Here is a 27014-nt window from a genome sequence, read left to right as displayed (position 1 = left end):
CTACAAGAGTTCCCAATATTAAAGAAGAATCTTAAAAGAAGTAGTCACCCACATACCTGCTATGGTATGGAAGTAGCAAAACATCAATTACTTCAAAATTGCAGTGTTTGAACCAGCTGGAAATACTCATGGGAGTCTCCTTTGCATCTCTTAATTTAGAAGAAATGGCTGGATCAACAATATGGACAGTATGCTGTACAGAGGGGTGAAGCCAGCTTCTCATCATGCTGCATAGGATCAAAAAATAATTAGGGTAGGTTATAAAGGAGGTACAAGGAGGATTGATTTGCAAAAAATGTAAAATTTATAGACACTTACTAGAGCATTGCAAGAATGATAGTATCTGAGCAATACTCATTCTTATGAGCCAATGCTGCTAAGCATTGTTTTGTCAAGTCAAAATCATTCACTGAATCTTCATCCTCAATATGAACAACTACATCAGGGCCCAGCTCCTTCAACCTTCTATGTATCTGTAGCTCCTTCTTTCCAGTCTCCACATCTATAACAGATTTTGTTTCTTTTATTTGCTGCTTCAGTGAGTCCTCATAAGCAGCCTTCCCTCTGGTGTTCTTTGAGTGTGTTACCTCAACAACCTTTACCTCATCAACCTTCAACTTCCTTGTAGGTGGAATTAGCAATATGTCTCTCATTTTGATGTCCTACCATTCCACAGGATGAACAAGCTTGTCATACCTCCATCTCACTCTGGACAAAGTGTTGAAGTCTTTGGCCATCAAAGTCACCCTGTGAGCATGGGCTGCTACAAGCATTGCATCTTCAAAATATTTCTCCAAGTAATCCTCTACCATTTCCTGTAAGGAAAGAATGGCAGTTCTATTCCACCTGAACCCAAGTTTCCAACTGTCACAAATTTCTCTCACCAGTCTTTGAAAGGGTGCTTTGGGTATTGCAAAGCCTATAGCTTTCTGTTGCCTCCTGATCTCCCTTAGCACACCTGCACCATGATTCAATCTTTTGGCCTTTTGCTTGATCAAGCTCATTGGCTTACCCTTCCTGCCATGTGCAGCTCTTCCCTTTGGAGGCACACTAAATTTCTTGGTACCTGCCCCAGCTGCTGTTGCTGCAAGCCCTGGCCCTTTGCCAACTTTCCTTGCAGTTGACTTGGTTCTTGCCATCACTCTGAAAAACTGCATACAAAGGATTGGAAAGAGATCACAGACATGGAGAAAATGTTCTAACAAAGAAAAGGCAATCACAGGGGTGGATGAAGCCATATAGAGAACTTTGCAATAAAATGCGATATGAGCAGTTTGGAATTTCAAATAAATCCACATCGCATTTTGCTGCAAATTTTTGAAATGACATGCTGGTGCACTCCTACAGTGATTTCTATGTCTCTCCAAATTAATACAGTATGAATGGAGTTTATGCAAGAAGATTATAGCTATGGAAGTCTCAAAACCAGAATGACAGGGGTTGATGAAGCAATATTTCAATATTTGCAACAAAACGCGATTTCAGCTGTTTGAAATTCCTAAGGCCTTCTCCTCGCATTTTGCTGCAAATTCATGAGGTAGCATGCTGGAATATGCCTTCACTCATTTGAAGGTGTTTGCATAACCATACAGGATGGATTGTGTCTATGGAAGGCAAGAAGTGTGCACAGACTGAAGGGAGAACCCATAAGTACAGTTTTACCCTCACATGCAAATATCACACTTGAAGATCTGCATTCCTACAGTGATTTCTCTGTCTTGACTTGAGTCTATGCATTTCCATGCAGGATGGATTTTTTCTATTGTAGGCAAGAAGATTGCAGAGACTAAGGGGAGAACCCATTGTTACTGACCTGGAATCTATCTGTGGATGTGCTGTGCTGCTGATGAGTAACCTGTGCTGAGGATGAACCTGTGCTGCTGGACAGGATGCTGATGTTGCAGAGTATGGAGGTAGGGAGGCAAGAGAGCAGAGACTGGAGGGCAAGAGGTCTAAAACAGGATACCACAAATAAGTGCAAATAGAAATAAAGAATCTCTAAATCCCACACGTGTGGAATGTAGTCGTTTTTCACACGTGTGGATGGGACCCAGATCTCTTGGAGTTTGAAATCTAGCACGTGTGAAAGTACACTTTATGCCTTGGAACTTGTGCCATTCATGATTTCATAATCAATACCACAATCACTTTTCCCTCCCCTGTCTCCCAATCTTTCATCCCTACCACGACACTCGCATCTTCCATTTCCTTCTCTCTGATCCTTTCCTACCCAGCACACTCCATCCAGGCTGCAACCTGCCTGAAGACTACTACTACTGCCAGATCTCCAGGTTACCTAGAGTGCAAAGTTCAAGCTAGAGAAAGAGCAGGAGATTTACCAGTGCAACTCCATCAGCATGGAAAAGGAAAAGAAAGGTCAGAATTCTAGATTGGTTTCAATGTTTTTTAACATTTATTTCTTCCATCCATTGGATTTTTGATGTCCCAATGTCTTCACTCAGCTCCATCCTTCTTGTTACATTTTCAATTTATACTGTTCAAGAATGTGGTAAATCACCCAGAAATTAGATAGGAGTTGGATATGAATAGAAACTAGAAATTTGCAACAAAATGCGAGGAGAGTGGTTTATAATTCTCTAAACAGCCCATATCGTATTTTGCTGCAAATTCCTGTTGTTGACACATTCCTCATGAAAAGTTTCACTCATTCCATTATTTCTCTTGCATATGAGATCATAGTGTCCAGGAATCACTGAGATGAACCAAGTGCTTGATTTGACATGCACATGAACAGAACTTGAGAATTTGCAACAAAATGCGAGGAGAGTGGTTTATAATTCTCTAAACAGCCCATATCGCATTTTGCTGCAAATTCCTGTTGTTGACACATTCCTCATGAAAAGTTTCACTCATTCCATTATTTCTCTTGCATATGAGATCATAGTGTCCAGGAATCACTGAGATGAACCAAGTGCTTGATTTGACATGCACATGAACAGAACTTGAGAATTTGCAACAAAATGCGAGGAGAGTGGTTTATAATTCTCTAAACAGCCCATATCGCATTTTGCTGCAAATTCCTGTTGTTGACACATTCCTCATGAAAAGTTTCACTCATTCCATTATTTCTCTTGCATATGAGATCATAGTGTCCAGGAATCACTGAGATGAACCAAGTGCTTGATTTGACAAGCACATCAACAGAACTTGAGAATTTGCAACAAAATGCGAGGAGAGTGGTTTATATATCTCTAAATAGCCCATATCGCATTTTGCTGCAAATTCCTATGTCTGATTTGGTTCTCACTTCTACCTCATTAATTTGCTATCTTTAGCCCTGTGGAAATCTTCCTTGATGATGAGAAATGTTTTTGTTTTGGAACAGCTGGCTCCCAAGCCTCACCTTTCAAGAGGAAGTTGGACTTTTCTGCTGCTATTATTAGACCACAGCAATCACCAGGTGAGTCATGAGATGTCATGAATGGATTTTCTGGTGATAGAAAATGCATTCACTGATTGCATATGTCAACATATAGAATTCATAGTATATAAGTTTTTGAACAGGCAAAAAGAAGAGACTGGAGCAGAGTGCTGATTCTTCCATCAAAAAACAAATGGAACCAAAAGAGGACAATTCTCCAGATTTGCTCCTATTTGAGTTTCTTCACAAATGCAAGGCTCAGAGTAACTTGCATATATACCACAGTATTTTCAACATGGAGTTCACAATGAGCTCTGTACTGGAGCAGCACAAAGATTTTCTTTCAGACTATTGGGATACCTTCAAAGAACTGACAGAGGCAGGAAGAATTGTGGAAGGAGAAAAGGTTTTTGTGCATATAAATCATATTGTCTCAGGCTGAGGTACCATGTGAACAGAAGATTTGACAGCCTGCCTGATCACTATAAATTCAACTATACTTTGCACACCAGAAAGTGCAGAGTGCTTGAGGAGAGCATGGCATTTCTTATGTATATTGTCTTCAGTCAGGAGTCTTTGGATGAACAAGGGCAGGAAATAGATGAAGAAGACACATCTGAAGCAGAGGGAAAGGAGAATGTTTCTTTGGTCACAGAAATGGCAGAGCAAGAAGAAGATATCAACCTTCAGGATGAGGGGCTGCAAGTGGCTGCTCTTGACCTTGTTCAACTGAGGACAAAAACTCTGAGGGGAGCAGAGCCAGTTGAAAATTTTGATGTTCAGAGCAGCAACTATGCAGTGCCCATGCTTCCAGGTGTGTTGATTGGTGGAAAGGATTATGTTTTCCTCCATGATATAGAGTGTATGTTCAATTTGAGGGAGGACTATGCCATTTCCCTTATTGCCCAGGCTTCAAGGCTTGACAAGGAGGTTGGCATAGAGGATGACCATTCACTACTGGCTTTGGAAACAATGTTTGATCCTGTAGAGGCCCTTTCATTTTGTTTCAAAGAGGCTGAAAAGTTCCAAGAGCCAGATGAAGCTGCCTTCCAGCTCACACAGGAAGCTATGAATCTCTCAGCACTATACACAGAAAAGCCTAAAGAAGAGGCTAGACAAGAGGGGAGAGGGATAAATCTTTGGAAAGATGAACTGCTTGTTGCTGATGAAAATGAGAAGGTACTTCAAATCAAATACTTTGACTTCTGCTTAACTTTGTTTTTGTAGGTTGTGTATTGTCTCACTCCAATCCTTTGATATGTGGCAGCTACAAATTGAGGATGACACATTCCTCCAGAGATCAAGTGGAAGCAGGCAGGTTGGGTTTCGCAAAATGTCAGGCCTAACTCATTATATTCATGATCTAGGCAGTGCCAAGATCTTGATTTACCATAGGCAGTTGAGCAACAATGGAGAAGCCATTGTCTACTTCTTAAAATGTTTGTCCAGGGCTTTAGGTGGACATGTTCTTTCATGGCAAAAGGAAAAGATCATTTTGATAGAGAGGTTGTCTGCCATAGATATATTTGGAGATTATGTGAATAAGCAGGCCTCTAGGGCCGCTTACTTTTTGTCTTACACTTCTTATGCATTAGCATGTGGTGTTAAGGAGCCCAAATATCTGGAGGGCTATGGAAAACACCAGCTCATAAGGTTTCGAGAGCCACCCATGATTGCATCAGGCCACACAATCCAAGAAGAGGAACAGGTGGAGAGAGCTGAAGAAAAGGATAAAGAGACAGTCGACATCAAGCCAATAAAGAAGAAAAAGACTCCAATCAAGATCAAAAAGAGAGTTCCGATCGGCAGGCCCTGGGAGAAAGAGGATTTAGTCATCGAATATAGCACAAACATTATATTAAATTTGAACTGATTTGTATAAAGTCTTTGATATCTGGTATGATCTTGTATAAATGATTAATAAGTTGATGATGAAATGATTTGTACATTTACATAGAGTGGTGTCGTTAAATATTAAATGAACAATATATTGAAATTGTAAACAAATTGTATTAAGTTTAGATCATATGTTTCACAAAAGAAATACTTTTCATGCATAACACCAAGAGTCACTTGTTCCACTGAAAAAATTTCTATTGAATGAGTTTGAAAACATGTGGACATAACACCAATAAGTTACAAATGAGTCCTATTCATGTTTACTTGTCCATTTATGGTTTCTAAATATCTTCGATTCCCTCCATTGTCTATGTCTCTCTGCTGCAATTGAATTGTCTAGAGCTTGTCTTCGTCTTTGCTTTTGGGCTAGAAGAAAAGCAAGCTTGATTTTGGAGCTAGCAACTTTTCTTTTAGCATGCAACCTTTGTAGTATGCCTCGATAAAACCATTGGAAGACTTCCTTCAGACTATTTGCCTTCTGACTCCCTCCATAGTGTTGTGTGTGTCTAAAAAATGCATTACGTGCCATGTAGTGAGACTTCTCCATGCCTTGGGTAGACCAAATAGCTGGGCATCCATACTTTTTGACAAAATAGGGAAGGTGGTTGTATATGATATGCTGTAAGACATAAGAATGCATAGTAAGTAATAAAAAAAAAGAGGATCACACTTAAGTAAAAGAAAAAGACATAACCTTACCATGTAGTGAGTTATATTGCAGGCTATCCACACGTCTTTCATTGACTTTCAAAAATGTTTAATTGCCTCCTCAAAGTTCTTGTAATCACTCTTTGTCCATGTTACTTTGTCACAGAACATGAAGAGTTGATCAAGAGACCTCCACACCTCTGCCTTCCTATTTCGTGCTTTCCCATCTGCCTCATGATCTTTCACAGAATTATGGACTTGGTTCCACAATCCATAATTAATCTTTGAAACTGTTCTACCTTGCCTTACTTGCTTACTATGTTTGGGTCGAGACAAGAATCTTCTTGCCTTAACACCACCAATAGAGGGCTTGATTGGTACCTCCTTGCCATTGGTAGACTTTTTAAAATCCTTTGTGATTTGAACATCTCCTCCATGCAGACCTATATCGGATAACACTTTTTCCAATGCTTGAAGAGCATCCTTTCTATTTTTTTCGGGACAGAGTTTCCAAGCAAATCCAATATATAAAAATACCAATTTCTCAATAATTCGACATAGACCATGCAATGTGCAGATGTGAACATTACATAGTGGAATGTCTAGAATGGCCTTGAAGTCAGGGTCAACTTTATCTCTATTAGGTGCTCTCTTACACCATTTTGAATCCATTACTTGAGCTGATTCTTTGCAGTAAAGACAAGGAGACTTTGAGTTGCCTCCTTTACTAATGTTATACATGCACTTAAGTGTTTTAAGATCCCCGGCCATGTGCCACTCTACTTGAAAATCACCTTTTCCTGCAACATGGAGATTCTCACCTTGCACTTGTCTTTTGATTATTCTTGGTATTTCCGTGTGGTAAAACACCCAATCTAGTGTTTCATGGTCTTCGGTCTTCACCTGCCAGATTATAGAAAACAAAAGTATTACTATAACAGATTTGAATACAATGACCAAAATCAAGTATAAAACAAAAAATGATCATACCTGGAACGAGCCTAACCACCATATGTGTTTCTCTGACTGCACACTAAAATACTTCGAACTCGCTTCAGTCAATGATGTATCAATTGCTCCATTCATCAATGTAATAGTAACTCTTTCCATTTTCTTTTCCTTTACAACCTCACACTCATCCAGTTTGATAACAAATTTCAAAATGCCTTTGCACTCCTCAAATGTTATTCCATAAAACTCGACCATTCTTTTTTGAAGTTGTTGCAGATGTAAAAATATATTGTTCCAAGGATCATACACAGTGGTTCCTTTAACACCATGAAATATTTCTTCAATATGGATATATTGCCCAATAAATTCATCTATACTTTCATTCAAATGACCTCTTATCCTCCACACGGTTGCTGGATTTGGCAGTAAAACTCATTTCATCCTTTGATCTTTCAAAGTTGAGGATATCGCATGGAAAATCGAACTATATCCCTTCTTGCTAACTCCACTAACATCAAGAGCCTCTTGGATTATAGTGCCATCAACTTGATTATTGGATACAAAGTCCTCTACAACATTGCGTTTGACTGTTTTGTATTTTTTTTCCTCAATCAAACCTTTTGCTACACCGCAAGAAAGCAATTATCCTTTCATTTGTTTAACAGGAAGAAGATTTGGGTCCATATTTTCTTTTGCAGGCTCCAATAATTTCCTGTAGTAACAACACAATATGACTATATCATTCAGCACCTCCATTCTTATTTTGCGACAATCAACGAAATAGATATAGTATGGAAGAGAGCCTTTTTGAGTATACAAAATGATAAATTTCAATCTAACCTTGCTTCCTGAATTCGTCGCTTGCATCCACCAGTCCCAGCCTTCAAATTTGCAATGTTTTTAATCTTCCTGCTACGTAGTCTGTCTCCAAGCACGATTCTCTTCTTTCTTGCTCTTGTCAACTCTTTTTTACTCTTTGAATGCTCCTCAATTTCATTCTGCAACTGCTGCTCCAATTTTGCACGAATGGCTATCTCCTGCATCTTGGCCCCCTTTTCTTGTAGGTACATCATTTTATACGTTTCCGCAAATGCAGACTGCGCTGAAATATAACCAAGAAGTCCATTTTGTCCATCGCCGAAAAACCTCAGTAATGTGGTGGGATTGACAAATGGAGGTGTAGAGTTTTTTACTTGACATTTTGGATATATGCTTCCATCACACCATAAGTCAATATGTTGAAGCCCTTCTCTTCTCATATTTTCCCACTGTTGAGCATTCAGCACCGTATCCTTTCGTCTTTTTTGTGCTGGAGCATATTGTTCTTCTAAGTCGATGTGAAGATGGTGTAATCGCTTCTTCTGAGATAGTGACTCACTAGTATCGGCCATTTTTTGTGCTTCTCAGGATGCAAAGTTTGTTTTTCAATCTCATAGTCATTTTGTAACATGAATCGTGGAAGTGTGGCGGTATCCATGTGAATATTTTGAAAACTTGCAATCACCAAGTTCAGTGATGGACTCTTTATGAAAGGCCTGCACACGTCGGCCAAAGAGATGCGGAATCTTTGGTAAACAAAAAAAAATCTAAGAGGATATTTAATGCAAAATCGTGTTAGTCAGACAAAAGATTATCTTATTCCTTTTTGAATTGACAGTTCTGTAGTCCTTACTGACAGTTTTGAGCCACGTTTCCGTATTTTACTATTTTGGAGGTCTTTTAGGAGAGAAATAAATCAAAAAATAGTGAATTTCTTATAGGGCCCCAAAATGAGTTCCCTTTTTCCCTAATGGCAACCCACAGTTGCTCTTTCTTTACCGAGGCTGAGTACAAATCAGCATGCTTTGCTTCTTGTGAGGCAGTGTGGTTGAGGAGGATTTTAGGGGACATGGGTGTAGTGCAGAACAAGCCTATGCAGTTATCATGTGACAATTAGAATTGCATGGCGATTGCAAAGAACCCTGTGTTCCACGCTCGCACAAAACACATTGAGATTCAATATCACTTTGTACATGAGCTCATCATGGATGGAGAGGTTGACTTGGTGTACTGTCCGACTACAGAGAATGCTATGGACATCTTCACGAAGGCTCTTGGAAGAGACCTGCTGGAGAGGCATCTTCATCAACTTGGCATTGGCCGAAAAAGTAAGTTCACTTGCAGGTGGACATTGAGGGGGGGTGTCAGATATCAATGCTCCACTCTCGTGTAACTACGCAGGAACCAGCTAACTCTACTTGTAAGCCCCCCATATGAGGAGAAGGCATTTGAGTAGCTCGGTTATCCGGTAGGTCCTGGTTTGGACACCAGATAGGGGCCATGTGGCCTGATGGCTGGATGGAGTTGGCACACTGCCAATAGGCTACATGCAAGTGCAGGAAGGCATCCCATGACTGACCGCATTGAGGGTAGACGGAGCATTTCCCGGGGCAGCCCACTCTTGAGTAGCAGGGCTCGTTTGGAGCCCCAGATGATCCCAGATGGCTCTGGGCCCCAAACGGATACCATAGGTCAGTTGCTCTATTTTACGCCACGATTCTATCGTGTGGTCGGTGGCCTACCGACCCCTCGTCGATCGTTTTGGGCAGACTGGGTCGATCACCCAATTGGGTCCAACCGACTACGACTAGTGGCTATATAAGAGCAAGCCCGTGGAGCCCATTTCATCTGAGAGTGGGCTAGCATAGGAAATGCTTCGTCTACCCTCAATGCGGTCAGTCATGGGATGCCTTCCCGCACTTGCATGTAGCCTAGTTGGCGGTGTGCCAACTCCGTCCAGCCATCAGGCCACACATGGCCCCCATCTGGTCTCCAAACCAAGACCTACCAGATAACCGAGCTACTCAAATGCCTTCTCCTCATATGGGGGGCTTACAAGTAGAGTTAGCTGGTTCCTGCATAGTTACACGAGAGTGGAGCATTGATATCTAACAAGAACGTATATTTTAACACCTAGAAAACTTATAAACTATATATTACAATGAACCTACAACATGTTCACTTTCACATGTAATAAATATTTTCTCAATTTATAAACTCTCCAAGCTTTCAGGCCATTTAGTTATATTTTAGCTAAAAATCTGAAAATTTTCAAGAAAAACCTTCAAGAAAAACTTTCATAGATTAAAACCCCAAGTTTTGTGATGTTTTTGTTTGTGTGGAAAATTTAAATTTGTATTAGAGAAACCAAGAAATAGGATTGATACAATAGAAAAGAAAATTACAGTCTCCTATGAAGGAAGACCATTGCTAGGGAAACCTCAGTTCAAGATAGCTAAGAGTTGATGAGACAACTCATTGTTCTTCCCAAAATACTTGATATCCTTGGAAGTTCTTTTACAACCTGCTAATTCAACACCATTAACCTTTGGCCCCTTTCAAAAATAATGGCATTTCTAAACTCCCAAATATGCATGATGACTACTGCTCTTATTAGGGCCTTTTTCTACACAACAAGGTGTGATGGTGGTGTGGGCACCTAGGTGGCAGAACGAGCCACAAAAATCTTAATTGAACCAAAAGATTGAAGTTCACCACCATCGGGTTTATGTGTGAACTCAATCTGCCCATGATTCTTATACCTAGATGCGAGCATCTGGGATGCATGGAAATAGGTCCTTAGCTACCATGTCCCATATTTCTGTGAACACTATTTAGGCAGGCAACATAGAGGGATCAAGTGAAAATTTGAGCTCTGATTAAGCCATGTGTCATCCTATTTTTACAAGTTGCTCCATAAAATAACCATTCACTCTAATAAGGCCCTTACTCGCTTGCCTGAAAACAAATGTCATGGGACAACTTGTATGCAAGTTTCTCTTTGTCTTATTGTATGGCCAACTTCTAGCTATGGCCATTGCACGTGTGTTGTTCACATCCATGGCGATGATGATCCCTCTCTTTAAACTCCATCAAGCTCCCTGGTTATCACTTCCTCTAGCTCCCCTCTACTCTATCAAACTCCCTAGCTATCGCTCGGGGGGTGGACCACTAAGAATTCCTAGGTATCACGTGCATTCAAGGGGTATTAAAAAAGCCCCTCAACTAAATTTCCCCCCCAATAAAACCACCCCTCTTTACTTATAAACTAACAAAAATTTTTCTAAATTTGAATTAAAAACCCCCTCCGATTATTGTAAAGCTATTAAAATTTTCCCAAAAGTGGAATTAAAATACCCCTCCTTTTGAATGCATGTGGTACACTAAAAGTTTGGGAGGTGAACACCCCAAGAGCTATCACTTCCTCTAGCTCCCCTCTGCTCATCATCTCCCTCAGTAAATGCCCCTTCCTCTTCCCTATGGAGATCGTCGGCTCTTGCTCATGAACTGGCTCAGCTATGGTAATTACTAGCTTCCTCCTTCTCATTCTTGCCTCCTCCCATTCCATCCACCCCCCTTGATACCCTTCATCTCCCCAACTCCATCATAAGCGGCTCCCCCCTAGATCCTACCTCCTTCTCCTACCATACCCATGTCTTTACCCAGACCCTCGAACACTTCAAGTTCAACCTACACACCTTCTAGGAGTGCTACTTCATTAGTGCTCAGCATTGGGGTAGAGCTCAATGCTTCAATTCCATCTTCGTCTATTGTGGGAAGGAAGGCAATATCACCTACTTCTCCAACAATGTAGGCTGCATTTTGTGGGAAATAGCCATGTGCTTTGAAGCAATAGTAAAATTTCTAGAGGTAGCAAATTTACATAATTCAAATTTCAGCTCTCGTCTACTTATATGAATATATATTAAGGTGATAATAGCTAATTTGTTCATATTCATCTACTGTGAGAATGAAGGCAATATCACCTAGTTCTCCAACATTATAAGCCACTTTTTGTGGGAAATAGCCCCGCGTTTCAAAGCAAAGTATAGAATTTCCAGAGGTAGCAATTTTGCATCATCCTAAATTTGGTTGGTCTACTTATATGAATATATGTTATGGTGACAATAGCTAATTTGTTCGGAATTGCATTGTGGAATCGAAACAAATATATATATAGTAATGCAGAGAAATGAAATATAGCTTCATGTGAATTATGAGTCGGCAACAATACCATTGCTTTTGAATTTGTGGGGACAAGATGGGCAAGAAGCGAGTTTTTCAAGCGAGTTTTGAAGCGAGTTTTTTTTTGCAACCACCACATTTTGTTCCACCTATTCCACTTGTGACACCTCTCTCTCTCTGTGTGTGTGTGTGTGTGTGTGTGTGTGTGTGTGTAACCTCTCTCTCTCTCTCTCTCTCTCTGTTTCACAAATGCAGATGAAGAAATCACATGCAAGCACTGGACATAAGTCCATGCTACTTGCTTTTAAACCAAAAATTTAGTACTTCGAGTCTCAAACAATAATAATTTTACTGACATTTCAAAGTAGCATTACAATTCTGTTTATTCTTCCATGGGCAGCACATGGAAGGGGTTTTTGAACACAAAATCCTCAACTGTCTCTGCACAGTTTGCCAATCGATGTAGATAGGGCAAGAGACTTGAGTGGAGAACTTTATCCATGCAATCCCCCATAAAAGTGGGTGGGACAATGTACGTGTTTGTGGGATTTTGATCCATCTTCCCCGCATTGTCATCCACAAACAACGTTGCCAAAGGGTCAAAGTGTTGCCAATCAATGTCAGCCAAGTGCTTCCCAAACTTGAGCGTTGCATGCCCATGTCCTCTTCCTACATCTATGGCCTGTGTGGTACATTTATCCTGGCTATGCTCAAACACAAAGAAGGGTGTGTAGCCAGTGGCTTGGCGACATTCTCCTTGTGTATGGTAGTAGCAAAGATCTGGGGGCTGGCTACCTTCCCACCAAATGCTACCTACTAGGCCCTCCCACAAGTGCTATAGATAACACACACCACATGGCTACAACACCGTGGTAGCTACCTCATGCTCGATACATAGGTGTGACTTGACGTCTGGTAACTTCCATGTGGTGCATAGATAGCTATGACTTAACGAGTAGTGGTCACCATGGTGGCTACAACACCATGGTAGGTACTACATGGTGGATACATAGCTATGATAGTGGATAGCTACTCCATGGAATAGGTAGCTACCTGTTGTCCACCACATGGTGGATAGATGGCTACAACATAGTGGTAGCTACCTCATGGTGGATACATAGCTATGACTTGATGTCTGGTACCTTCCACATGGTGAATAGATAGGTATGATTTAAGGAGTAGTGGTTTAGCAAGCCAACCAATCTCTACAGATTGTCCTCTTATATTGAGCTCCAAATAGCCACATCAAACTGCCTCCCCATGTTGAGATATCGAGCTCCACTCACGATATGCCAGGGTGACCGTTGTGCATTTATGTCACCGACTTGTTAGCTACCGATGCGGTTGGTACACCGCCCACAAATAAAAGCTGGATGACAACTATCCTTATCTACTCTAGTTCGTGGCTCAGTTAGTATGCCACCTTAGTTAGTTGAGTTTGGTTTTGAGACCCACATATAGGGTTCTTCTATTTCTTTGTACTTGAGTTCTTTTGGCTTTCACAACTAAGAAGAGAAAAACTGTTTTCAGCCTCCACCTGTGTGTGTATTCCCCCATTGTGTATGTGAGAAAGCCGCAAGTGAGACTTCTTCCCTCTCTCCCACTATCTTCACATGGTATCAGAGCCTTGTTCGTGGTAAGGAGCTCAAGAAAGCAAACCAAGTTCGTGGTGTCCTGGTAAGAGGACCAGTGCTGCTTTCCTATTTCGAGTTTGGGAGCAAATCTCTGTAGGTAGCACAGCCAGAAGTGCAAGAGTGCACTGTCTCAGATTGAGACGCCCTTCGCGGTGTGGCAAGAGTGCAGTATATGCTACGGGAGCAGGCGAAGCCCTTAGTGACTTTATTTTTCTGATTCGAGGCCATTTCGGGGCCCGTTTTGAAGGCGGAAGTTCTTCGCAGGCACATAGAAAAAGGCCCTGTTTTTTATGTCGGCTGGTCGGTGAAAAGTTGTCGCAGAAATTGCATTGTATGCCTGTGTGCAGAGATATTGGGAGTTGCAGAATCATGCTTGTTGCCTGTTGATGCAAAATCGTCACTAGGAAGTGACTATGTGGTCAAATACCACTTTCGTCAGTTTTGCAGATCTGCCCGTGTGAGGCAAAAGCTGTGTTTATCACAGTGACAAAATATTTTGCAATGTTCTGTAATGGCGTCTGATTCTCTTTCATAGATTGTCACAGAAAAGCTTGACAAGAACAACTTTCAGGCATGGAAGTTTAGAATGACGAATTTCCTTATGGGAAAAGGCTATTGGGAGTTAATTACAAGAAATGAAGAAGAACCAGTTCTTCCTAATGTTCCCAATCAACAAGAAATGCAAGCATTTAAAGGATGGCATGAGAGAGCCAGAAAAGTTATGTACTGGCTGTCTATCAGTATTTCGGATTCTATGATTGTGCATATTTAGGATGCAAGTACGCCAAAGGAGGCATGGGATACTTTGGCAAAAATGTACAGCACAAATACACAAGCCAGGAAAATGCAGCTCAAACAGGAGTTGCACAATGTGCAGAGAGAAATCCTGAGCATCAATGACTACCACATGAAGGTGAAGAAAATTGCAGATGCACTTGCTTCCATTGAGTCGCCAGTGGAAGATGATGATCTAGTTTCTATGACCTTGAATGGTCTAGGAAAGGATTATGCACAGTTCCGGACATGTATTGCCGTCCGTGAAAAATTTCCAGATTTTGAAGAGTTGTTTGCTCTTCTAATTTTTGAAGAGCAGAGAAATGGGGGTGCATCTTCTTCAGGAGGAACTTCAAAAGAAACTGTCTTCTACTCAAATGCTGGAAGAGGTAGAGGTAGAGGTAGAGGACGCCGATCTGCAAGCCGTGGTAGAAATCAGAATATGCAGCAAACTCAAGAAAACTAGTCCTATGCAGGAGGACGTGGTAACTCTAGAGGCAGGGGGAGCCAAAGAGGCCGTGGTAGATGGCAGACAGGCCAAAATGCAAACAGCAATGTTGAATGCTACTACTGTGGTAAAATGGGTCATATGGCTAAGGACTGCTACAAAAAGCAGAATGACATTATGAATGGAAAATTGTAGCAAGGCAATTATGCATCTTCCAGTAGACATAGTGATGACAGAAATGAGCATCTATTTATGGTGCAGCATATGACCAATTCTGTGACAAGTGCAGAAGAACGAAATGATGTGTGGTATGTTGACTCAGGTGCATCAAACCACATGACAGGTCATGCAGAATGGATGCAGCATGCAAGGAAAATGGAAAAACCAGGATTTGTGGAGACTGGTGATGATACTGCACATCCTATTGTGCAGATTGGTAAAATTCCTTTGTCTATGCAGGATGGGAAAAAGAAATACCTGTCTGATGTATTTCATGTCTCGAACATCACAAGAACCTGGTTTCTGTTGGTCAAATGGTTGAGCAGGGCTTGTAGGTCAGATTTAATCCTCATGGATGCTTTGTTGAAGATATGAAAAATAACGGTGGCTTGATAGCAAAAGGAAAGAAGAAGGGCAGGATGTTTACGTTGGATGCGGACATGCCTGAATTGAGTGCAGCAATGTTTGCACATGGGACCAGTGTAGTTGCAGATATTGATATCTGGCATAAACGCATTGGTCATGTTAATATACAGTGACTCAAATCAATGCAAGCCCAAAATATTGTTCCAGGATTGCCTAAATTTAAGGTTGCAGAAATGCATAAGGTTTGTGAAGCCTGTCAATTTGGAAAACAGGCAAGGAAACCATTTCCTAGGCATGTTCAAGAGAGTAAAAAGCCAGTGGAATTAATCCACTCTGATGTGTGGACTACTAAAGCTGCATCTATTGGAGGCTGCCACTATTTTGTCACTTTTATTAATGACTTCAGTAGAAAAGTTTGGGTGTATTTTATGAAAAAGAAAAGTGAAGTGTTTGGGCACTTCAAAGCTTTTAAAGCTATGGTTGAAAAAGAAACAAGCCTACAAATAAAATGCCTAAGGTCAGATGGAGGGGGAGAGTACCTCTCAAATGAGTTTGCAAGGTTCCTACAGGAGCATGGCATAAAGCAGCAATATTCATGCAGTCATACCCCACAGTAAAATGGACTTGCAGAAAGGAAAAATAGGCATATTGGAGAGGTATCTCGGGCCATGCTAAATGAAAAAGATCTACCAGATTATTATTGGGCTGAAGCAGTTGCTACAGCAGTTTACATAATGAATAGGACTCCCACTGCAGCAATACATGGCATGACGCTAGAGGAGATGTATACTGGTAGGAAACCAGACATTTCTCATTTGAAAATTTTTGGTTGCATTGCCTATGTTCATGTGCCAGATGAGTTGAGGTCCAAGTTGGATCCAAAAGCTGAGAAGTGCGTCTTTATTGGTTATTCTCTGCAGCAGAAAGGGTATAGATGCTATAACCCTTCTACACGTAAGTTCACAGTGAGCAGAGATGTTGTTTTTAATGAGATGAGCAGCTGGTATAAACCAGTAAATGTGATGATTGATGTAGATGCACAAAATGGTAATGCTGCACAACATTCACAGCAGCAATCACAAAATATCAGTGGACCTGCAGTGTCCTCTAGCAGTGGTTCACATACTTCGCCATGGACAGGCAGATTGAGATCAGGAGAATCTCCTCAAAGCAATGCAGATAGTGGTACACAAGTATCACGAAAAGGAAAAGAGAAGGTAGATCAACCCATGTTTGATGTGAATGCAAGTCACTCTTATGTGGATGGTGAATCCAGTGGCTCAGAACAGAGCATTGATGATGAGTTGGGTATTCCTTCTGTTGTTACACCTGGAGTAAGGAAGACCAGGGATGTTTTGAGAGCACCTGGAAGTGAGCCTATTTTGTGCAGATCTACCAGAGCTAGGTATCCTATGGATAGGCTGAAATATGATGGATTTACAGCCATTCACTATGCCTATATGGTCAAAGTGATACAGGAACCAGAACCCACTTCTTTTGAGCAAGCCATGGGAAATGAAAAATGGGAGAAAGCCATGGATGAAGAAATGGATGCCTTGGAAGCCAATGCTACATGGGAATTGGTGCCTTTGCCTAAAAACAAGAATGCAATTGGCTGTAAGTGGGTTTACAAGATCAAGCACAATGCAGATGGTTCTGTGAATAGATACAAGGCAAGATTAGTTGTCAAGGGGTATGCACAGACATATGGCATTGATTATGAAGAAACATTTAGTCCGATTTCAAGAATGGCAATTGTAAGAGCAGTCATTGCTATGGCTGCATCAAAGGGATGGTCTTTACATCAGATGGATGTAAAGAATGCCTTCTTGCATGGTGATTTGCAAGAAGAGGTCTTTATGGAGCAGCCAGCAGGTTATGTTCATGCTATTCATCCTAAGTTTGTTTGCAGGTTGAAGAAAGCCTTGTATGGCTTGAAGCAAGCACCTAGAGCATGGTCTGACAAGATAGGACAGTATCTTGTCACTATTGGTTTTCACATTTCCAAGGCAGATTTCTCACTCTATGTGAGAAAAACAGAGAAAGGGATTATGCTGCTTGTCATTTATGTTGATGATTTGATCATCACAGGTGATAGTGATGAAGATATCCTTCATGTGAAAATGCTATTGAAGCAGAAGTTTGAGATGAAGGATTTGGGAGAGCTACGTTATTTCTTGGGCATTGAGGTGATTAGATCACCAAGTGGGATACAACTCTTACAGAGGCAGTATGGATTGGACATGCTGTCCAAATATGGGATGACAGGCTGTAAGCCTATTTCAGTTCCTTTGGAGCAAAATGTGAAGCTAAGCACAGATGCAGGTGAGCTCTGGAAGACCCTACTATGTACAGACGCATAGTAGGAAGTTAGATTTATATGACTATTACCAGGCCAGATTTAAGCTATGCTGTTGGATTGGTAAGTCAGTTTATGCAGGCTCCAAGGAAACTGCATTTGGATGCGGCTAGATGCATACTCAGGTATGTGAAGTCCACATTGTAGTATGGACTATTTTATGAGGCTGGGGTTCAGATACAGTTGCATGGATACACTAATGCTGATTGGGCTGGTAGTATTTCTGATAAACGATCTACCAGTGGATATGTGTTCTCTTTTGGGAGTGCTGCAGTCACTTGGAGCAGTAAGAAACAGCCTACAGTTGCCTTGTCGAGCACAGAGGCTAAGTACAGGGGTGCAGCAATGGCTGCATGCGAGGTATCTTGGCTGCATAAGCTACTCTATGATATGCATCAGTCTACAGATGGGCCAGTTGTCATTTATTGTGACAACATGAGCAGTATACACTTGGCAAATAACCCAGTCTATCATGCTACAACAAAGCACATTGAGGTGCATTATCACTATGTGCGGGAGAAGGTTTTACTAGGTCTTATTGATCTAGTTTATGTCAGCACAGAGGATCAGGTAGCTGACATATTCACAAAAGCATTGGGCGCAGAGAAGCTGCGCAAGTTCAGAGACCTGCTTGGTGTGCAGGAATTGGGATTGAGCTCGAGGGGGAGTGTTGAGATATCGAGCTCCACTCGCGATATGCCAGGGTGACCGTTGTGCATTTATGTCACCGACTTGTTAGCTACAGATGCGGTTGGTACACCGCCCACGAATAATAGCTGGATGACAGCTATCCTTATCTACTCTAGTTCGTGGCTCAGTTAGTATGCCACCTTAGTTAGTTGAGTTTGGTTTTGAGACCCACATATAGGGTTCTTCTATTTCTTTGTACTTGAGTTCTTTTGGCTTTCACAACTAAGAAGAGAAAAACTGTTTTCAGCCTCCACCTGTGTGTGTATTCCCCCATTGTGTATGTGAGAAAGCCGCAAGTGAGACTCCTTCCCTCTCTCCCACTATCTTCATACCCCATAACGCGACCCAGTGGCTTTGTAGCTCTAACACCTTGGCTAGCAAGGCACCTTGAATCTTTGGCCTCCTATGTAGCAACACCTCGTTCAAATAAAAAATCACCAGCTTCCTCGAAGCTGGGGGCAATTGTTCATAGCCACAAGCTCTCGATGAGATTACAAAAGTGCAATATTGCATAAAGGAAAAACCAAATTGTGCATAGTTGAATTTCAACAAACATTCATGCAGATGTCAAACTCGAACCCATACTCTGCCTCTTAGAAGTCGTGCTTCCCCTCCCTCTATGGTAAGGCACAAGACTCTCTGCCCCTCTTGCACTGCGGCTTCTGCCAAATCCTCGGGGGGGTCACTATGTATAAACCCTCTATATCACGTGCGTTCAAGGCCTATATTTAAAGTCCCTTATCTGTAAAAAATTTCATGAATAAAATGTACCCCTTTTCTATACAAATCTGTAAATTTTTTCCAAAACTATTTTAAAGAGTCCCTTATGTATATTTATTTCTGTAAATTTTAGAAATTAAAAAAATCCTTCTGTTGAACTCACGTGATAGGGTTACATATGATGAGTGATCCCCCCGAGGCCAAATCTCTACACCCTCCATTGCAATCGAGGAGCGTGTCTCCATGTTCTGAGAAGGCCTACAACAACCTCATCCAAAATAATCGTCTACATTGCATGCCACCTACCATAACACTAAAAGTCAATGCAAGCCCAGCTTATGTTTTGACTTTTGCCAAAGCTATTACACAATTGCTTAAGTAGTACCTCGCACGGGGATATCATTCGCTTAGCACATCTACGGTGCTGATATCATCCTCCACAAAGTCCTCCAACGGGGTGGCTCTATGCTCCTTACCTTGGAACACGTACACCATTACATGTATCATGTGGATCTACATATAAACATACATAAACAAATCAGAATGTGTAACATATGCATCATGCGATCATGTCTTGAACCTTTCATGAGATTACAGCACGTACCTCTCTCTTTCCCTGCACACATTGTGGTTTCTGAGTGCAGCACATGCGAGCAAAAAAATATCCACTTCTGGCATCCTATTTCTTCATGCAGATGCCTATCCTCCCTGATCTTTATGAGAAGGGCGTCCAATCCTTTCATTGTCCCTATGAATATAAGGACTCCATTGTCTGCAAGCACTCAATTTGCAAGATTGAATGCGTTACAAGCATTCTCTCAAAACCGTTCCACCACTCAACGACATCCCCTAGTCCAAATATCGGTGATGCATCAAGGAGGTGAACCACCATGATTTTGCATGAGCTATCTGTGCTCTGACCATCTACCTCTAAACACTTCCCATGGTTCACCTCCTCTAGAGACTCCAATAACCAGTTGAAGTTCTCGTAATTCTGCTCATTTCGTATCAAACTTCCTACCTAGAATGGATTGCATATAATAACCCGCCATTTTGGTGGAATGTGCTTGGTGGACGTCTCCATGCACATAGACATCTCACATGCAACATCAAGATGCCTCTCTCGAACCTCCTCGCTCTCACCTTGCTTGCTTCAGTTTCTTGTAGCGTAGAGTCCTTTGTAAGTACATAAAATAACCTGGAAGAGAAATCTTTTGGGGGACACTTGAGTTTGTGCATACCGTCATTGCAAGCTTGTGTGGTTGTTTCGGCCTCCTTAGTTTGTTGTACGTCATGTACATTTCTTTCTCCTCGCGTGGGTGCTCCCCTTTAGGGTAATCCAAGAATAGCGAGCACTTCTTGTACACTTCCTCCGGCCACTTTTGATCCAACTGGAACTCCTCATACATTGATGCATCCGAATCATTTATCATGCCCCAATCTTCACAGTCACCTGGCAAATGGCTCACAGCTTGGTTCGCCACTTCTGTAGACATGAAACTGGCACATCCAAAAGGCCAATCCCACCAAGTTAGTATCTCCACTATGAAACACAAATACATCTCACAAAAAAACGTGTGTCATGAAAGCATACCGATACACGAGGATTACCAAAAAGCGAGCGACAAAAAGCGAGCAAGCCAAAAAAAGCGAGAGATAAAAAACAATAAAAGATTTATAAATACCCCATTTTAGTAGCAAAAAATAATAACTTATTCAAAAGTGCATATGTTCCCTCAATGCCAGAAGGTTAAACATGCATATAACTTTAAAGCCATTAACACTAATTTCACATCATCCATGAGACAATTTGTATGTTTAACTTCCAAGTCATTGTTTGTATCAAAGACAAACCCTACTGCAATCAAGTTCTCTCTTTCCACTAGAGTAATTGAGATCATCTTTCCAAGGACTCCTTGCATGGATTAGTCTAGATTCCATGCATCTGTAAATGCTTAGGTTTCTTAACTCTGTTCACTCTTGGAACAAAACCCATGTTTCTTTGTTACTGCAAAAATATCCTTCCCTAATGGTTTATTCTTACCTCCTACTAATCTTACCAATGCAGTAAATTGGCCACAAATTCATTTTTTGGTGCATTAAATTTTACTAGATGGTGCACAAAGACATGATAATCGTCTAAAGTACGCCTTGCCATTTGATTTGATATGTAACATGACCCCGTTTGGACTTGTAAATCAAAAGATACAGGGATGTGAAAATGTCCTCTTCTAGGCCAAAACAGGGAGCGCGCTCCCTGTTTTGGCCCAAAAGAGGACATTTTCACATCCCTATATTTTGGCAAGATGTCAACATTTGATTGTTTTGGCCCAAAAGATGAGTTTTTAACATCCCTGCATCTTTTGATTATCAAATATAAATGGCATAATGTTACATATCAAATCAAATGACAAGGCATGATTTAGATGAATATCATGCCTTTTTGCACCATCTAAAAAACTTGTGTGCATTAGAATATAAATTTTGTGACACATAACCACCTTTTTAAATACTTTGTACTTCAAGCAATTATTTTATAAAAAACTTAGATTCTTTCTTTGCTTGCTTGATTTTCCAACCACTTCAACTAATTGTCGCTCGCTTTTTCGGGCTCGCTCTATTGATTGCCTCCCGATACACATGCCTTAAGCTTGCGAGCTTTGCGCCTTCCTGGGTTGTCAAGGCATACCAAGCTTGCAATTTTTGTGACATGCATGAAGAGGCGCTCTCTGTGTTTGCGCTTCGTTTCCTACGTGTGTCTAAAGAACTTATTCTCATCACACTCAATTGAGTAGAAATTTCTCCAATGCCGTAAAATGTGGAGTCTAGCTTCATGCATTTTGGATCACTATAGTGTCTCCCATCTCAGCCAGGTCCTGAAAACCACACTTCCATCTACAGAAAAGTGCTCAAAACAAGTGTTCATCAATTGAGAATTGACCACACAAGTTAAAAGCAAAGCAGCCTATTCATCATGGGTTTAGGGTGTGCTGAATCATACGCTTAGGAATGCCCATTATGACATGCATCCCCTTGTCGTTGCTTGCCAGAGCTTCCATAGACCTTACTTTATCATCCTCCGTCAACCTCGACATTGCAAGGCTATACAGCCTCTCCTCATTGATCACCCCTGGGGGCTTCATCCCCCAGTCTAGAGTGAAGTGGTTTCAATAAACAATCACTTTGTACGCAAGCTTGTCATCTAATCGTTGCCATTCCACATGTAATCCCTACAATTCACTTACTTGTAGCATCTTGCCCCTAGTGCAAGGTTAGCCAACTTCAAGAGTCAATGCATATGCTTCAAAAGCTTGTCGTTCACACTATAGTATGCTTCGCTCCATTTCTTTCGAAAGTCAACATTCAACAACTCGTTGCGGCTATGCATGACTGGACACAAGTGTTTGTCATACGTGTCCTGCACATGCATTCATTTCCTTGTCATCAAACATATCACAAAAACTAGAGAAGGAAAGGGAAAAGTGTCCCATTATTGATCCTTAACTTCCACATCACCTGTACGATGATTGGAAGAGGGTTTTTGTACCAATGCACTTTTGTAGCTACCTTCTTCCTATGGGCGTCCAGCCATTTTTTCTTCTCTATTGACAATCTTCGATGGATTGCCACATCTGATATAGCACCCAACACTTTCGTCTCACAAATGAGGTCCAGAAAAGTGGTGGTGACAACCCCCTTCTGTGCTAGCCTGGAGTCAGAAGCAACATATTAAACGATCCTTCAGCTAGGGCGAGGCAGCTAACAACACAATGCGTTCATTAGGAATCATCGAACTCACATGTTCGTCCTTGATAACGTAGATAACAACTCTCCATCTTTCGAGGGCACCTCCACTAAATGGCATTGGATGTGTATATGCCGATGCTCATCATTAGGAAAGGCTGGCACTCAAAAGCAAAAAAAGAATTCATGAGTTGAAAACAAATGAAACATGGCTACTAATGTTGAATCACCCAAATCACTAGACTACAATACTTACATGTCCTTATCTCGGTCATCCACCATGTGTAGCGATGGTTCCCATCCCAAATGTAAAATAAGGAATTGGATAAGAATGTCCACTCTATGTTCCTAATTTCTTCCTCAAATTCTTTGTGCTTTCAGAGCCAGTGCGCATTCCACTCCCTTTTCACATCCTCGTCCACATCTCTCTTTTGCATTGTTGGTGTGGCAGCGGTGAACACAATGAAGACAACCAAACCCAACAAGTACCTACTTGAGAAGAATGCTCTTGGGTGCAGGATGTGATCTGGCAGATAGTGGGCATTGGGAGCAATCGACACAAGGGGATAGGGGGTAGAGAGATATGTTTTTCGACCTATAAAGGAAATTTTTTCATTTAGCCCAAACATTCATTCTCACTCTGTGCCTTGAGATTATACACCTTCAAAAGATTGAACTACTCACTGTGAATGATTGTAGCTGGTCCTCGATGCACTCCTACACAATTGTCTTGTCGCGAGAGGCCCTCATTGTTGTCTGTCCAAGGACACCCTCCTCATAATTGTCCTTGCACTCCTCTCTGGCCAATCTCTTTGGTGCACGTCGACCTCTGCCTTTGCCATGTTGCCCTCGGGAAGAGGGTGTGTTCACACTTTTGCTACGCTCACTAGGGAACTGTCCTCATTTTCCTCCTCCTCTTCTTCTTCGATTGAACTCTCTTGCATCACAAGTTTCCTCTCCTTTGGAATCGTGCTTAGAAGCACCGGCGGTAGCCCCAACAGATGTCACCAAGGCTTCGTGGAGTTTTGAGGACAGGCCTCCCATCGATGATGCACCAATAAGAATCTACACGTTCGAGGAATCGAGCCGAATTGTCCTTCTTCATCTACCTCCCCCTTGCATTAAAGTAGCACCCCTCAAACCACGCACTCTTCCTCTCACAGAAGTTGCACCCCCATCGGAGGCATGTCCTCATCATCGAGCTAGGCTATATCATCAAGTCTCTATTCATAGAAATTGGTGAAATGGATTCAAGAAAATCCAACAAAGCCCACTCTAAGCTGATGCAAAGGAAGAAGGATACAATAGAAGAGCTCACCACTTGTTTAATGGGCCACACGAGTAACGCATTCTCTTTGAGGTCCACTTTAGCCCCATCTTGTTGATTCCTTTCAATGGACCCTTATCATACATGCATGAAATGATGACACCAACATTGCTGGATCGAATGCCTTTCGACTCATGTGTCTGACGGCTGTGTGCCTCAGCCACGAGATCATATTTGTCATCATACAAGATGACGATGTCATCTCGCTTGAATACGAGTGAGGAATTTCTTGCTAGGATGTAGATTGAGGATACAGTACAAAGTTAGGGTTTGCATGACCTACATTCATGGAACAAAAACCCTCATTATTACTAGATGAAAAAGAGAAAGATAGGTGGGGGAAAGATAGAGACGTTTCTAAGGCACGGAGAGAGAGAGAAAGAGAGAGAGAGAGAGAGGGAGAGAGAGAGAGGGAGAGATAGAGACAAAGACAGAGACAGAGACAGAGACACAGATGTGTGTGTGTGTGTGTGTGTGTGTGTGTGTGTGAGAGAGAGAGAGAGAGAGAGATGGGAGTGTGTGTTTAGATTTAATAATCCCATCAATAAATGAACCATACAATTAATTCAATCATTTGGATAATTATAAAAAGCATTGGTTTGAAAAACATACAAATAAATAAATACAACTAAATTAAAGTACCCATTAATAATGCTGCAATCAAAAACTTTTATTGAAAAAGAAAGTAGGAGGATTGGCCAAAAGAATTTTTCTTTATATTGAGTTTGCAAACTTTAAGCAAAGAATTGGTACAAAAAATGTTGAATCTATCGGGTAGTCCAGGCTCCGAGGTTAGGGTCCACTTACCTACCACCATCCAAATACACTATATGTTAGAACAATATAGCATGATTTGGGTAGACAAGTAATGCCTTTGCTCCTTGTTTTGTTAGTGCTTTACCTAGGAACATGCACAACAGGTTCTACATTCTAATGCATAAAAAGAGTCATTTAAGGAGCAAAAATAAAAGGAGATAATCCACAAATAATGTGTGAAAAAAAGTTGTTTGCAACTATTAACAGAACTATCAATTGAAAAGTAGACCAAGAGATGAAGCACCATCTTAAGAGAAAAAATAAACCTTGTTACAGGGGGGTAGTCCACACCCTTTTCACATTAGGGGGGTAATCATCACCCTTGATTGCACCACAAGGACCATCTAGACAAAGTCTTAAAGGAAAAAAATAGATTTGCTTAAGAATTCCAACATGTAATTGTGGTACATAATTGATTTAAGACAATTAATTAATATAAATAAAGGAAATTAAGGGATTTTCCTGAAGGATAATTAGGGGAGAGCAACTAACAAGGTAAATTGAATAGAATGGTTTAAACAAGGCAAGAGAATTAATAAAGGCAAAAAATAGGCATTAAAATGAAAAAATTAAACAAGAAATGGGTTAGGACTAAGGGAAAACAAGATATAGACACAATAAATCGAGGAAACAACAAACTTCTCTAACAAACTAATCATGTATGACAAAGCATATTAAAATTTAGAAAAAACTAAGGTATAATAAAAGCTTGAAATTTTAATTAATAAGTTAGTAAAATATTTTAAGGTTAGAAGGAACTTAGGGTTTAGAATTATTATAGTAAAAATTCCCATCCAAGACACAAAACACAAAAAACCAAAAACTAAATTGGATAAATTTATTTATTTGTATATATAATTAAAGAAAAAACACTATACAATTAAATAAGAGGTAAATAAGTATATGTAGAGAGCATTTTACGGATGAAAATTAAAGGTCATTAAAGTATTAACTTAAAGGAAAAATTAAGAGAGGTATAAAGCTAAAGATTAAAGTAAATAAAGCCGAGTGCTCTTTAAAAAGGACTAATGACTAACAAGGGTAAGTCAACTCTAAGGTTGACTAGTTCTAAGAGCTTTATTGAAAGATAAGTCAAAATCAAAGCAAGCAAACAAGGTCCTTCACGCCATGCAGACGATATGAACACTGTGACCTCAAATGCCACCTTCTCCTCCACTAATACCAAAGCCCGAAAAAAGTACATCGTAGGTGCGTATTGGCATGGAGGATCAAAGGAACTCAGCCACTTATGGAAGGATCTCAGCCACTTATTAAGAATCAAGTTCAAGCTTCAACGTTAAGTTTTTCTCACTGAATCAAGTTTTAGCTAGCAATTGAAATCGTTACGAGAAGTGAAGTGGAGCGAGTATTTGAAAAGAAGAGGAAAATGGACCTAAGCAGCAAACGTAGCTATGGAGAGGAAGAACATGGCAACGATCTCATGGGCACACAAATATTTGTTCCAAAAGTTTGAGAGATGATCGACCAAAAGCACCTAGTTGAGAGGCCACCATGGGTAAGTGCGCAATGAGTCCATCACGTAGAGAAGCCCGATGATAGCTAAAAGAGTCAAAGGTACAACACTCCCACCGTAGGTAGCAAGCAGTAAGAGACGGGTGGTGCGCTCAAAGGGAAGTGCGAGAAACTGAGGAAAAAAGGAAAGACAAGCCATTGAATGATAAGGAAGCATGAGAAATGTAAAAACGAAAGTTGTTATGAGATAAAGGGGCCAATGAAGACCTGCAAGTCAGCCAAGGTGTAGGCTTTGCCAGGGAACAATGACAAGCACCTAGTCTTGACAAAAAGGGTTCATAGAGGAGGTTCGTAAGCGGAGGCGCTGATGTAGAGGTGGTTGAGAGAAGGGCCAGAGCCAAGAGAAGAGACCACAAGAATGGTAGAGGAGAGCATGCCAACAGAAAGGGAGCAATCTAACGGAAAGGTAGCTTGTGAGGAAGCTATATTTGTGGGAGGTAGTAGTAAGCTTTTGTTCCATAATGAGTAGAGGGTGTCTGAGAAGAAGGTGAGCAGTTACA

General features: G+C 41.0%; 2 pseudogenes across 1 annotated transcript in view; both read right to left on the bottom strand.

Moving 5' to 3' along the window:
- Positions 1-20590, bottom strand: part of LOC147887141 (ent-kaurene oxidase-like 3) — a 30567-nt pseudogene extending 9977 nt beyond the window's left edge. Inside the window, exon 1 of the transcript XR_015543206.1 lies at positions 20336-20590. The product of XR_015543206.1 is annotated as an ent-kaurene oxidase-like 3 (transcript). The remainder of the gene's footprint in view (positions 1-20335) is intronic.
- Positions 20591-22383: 1793 nt separating this feature from the next.
- Positions 22384-23882, bottom strand: LOC147887140 (uncharacterized; annotated as a pseudogene).
- Between the last annotated feature and the right edge of the window lie 3132 nt (positions 23883-27014).

Source organism: Dipteris shenzhenensis, chromosome 23 (genome assembly GCF_047967505.1).
Source record: "Dipteris shenzhenensis isolate YYH24624 ecotype China chromosome 23, Dip_SZ_1.0, whole genome shotgun sequence".
Taxonomy (NCBI): domain Eukaryota; kingdom Viridiplantae; phylum Streptophyta; class Polypodiopsida; order Gleicheniales; family Dipteridaceae; genus Dipteris; species Dipteris shenzhenensis.
Note: the sequence above shows the minus strand (reverse complement) of the source record. Positions and strands in the feature narration are given on the sequence as shown.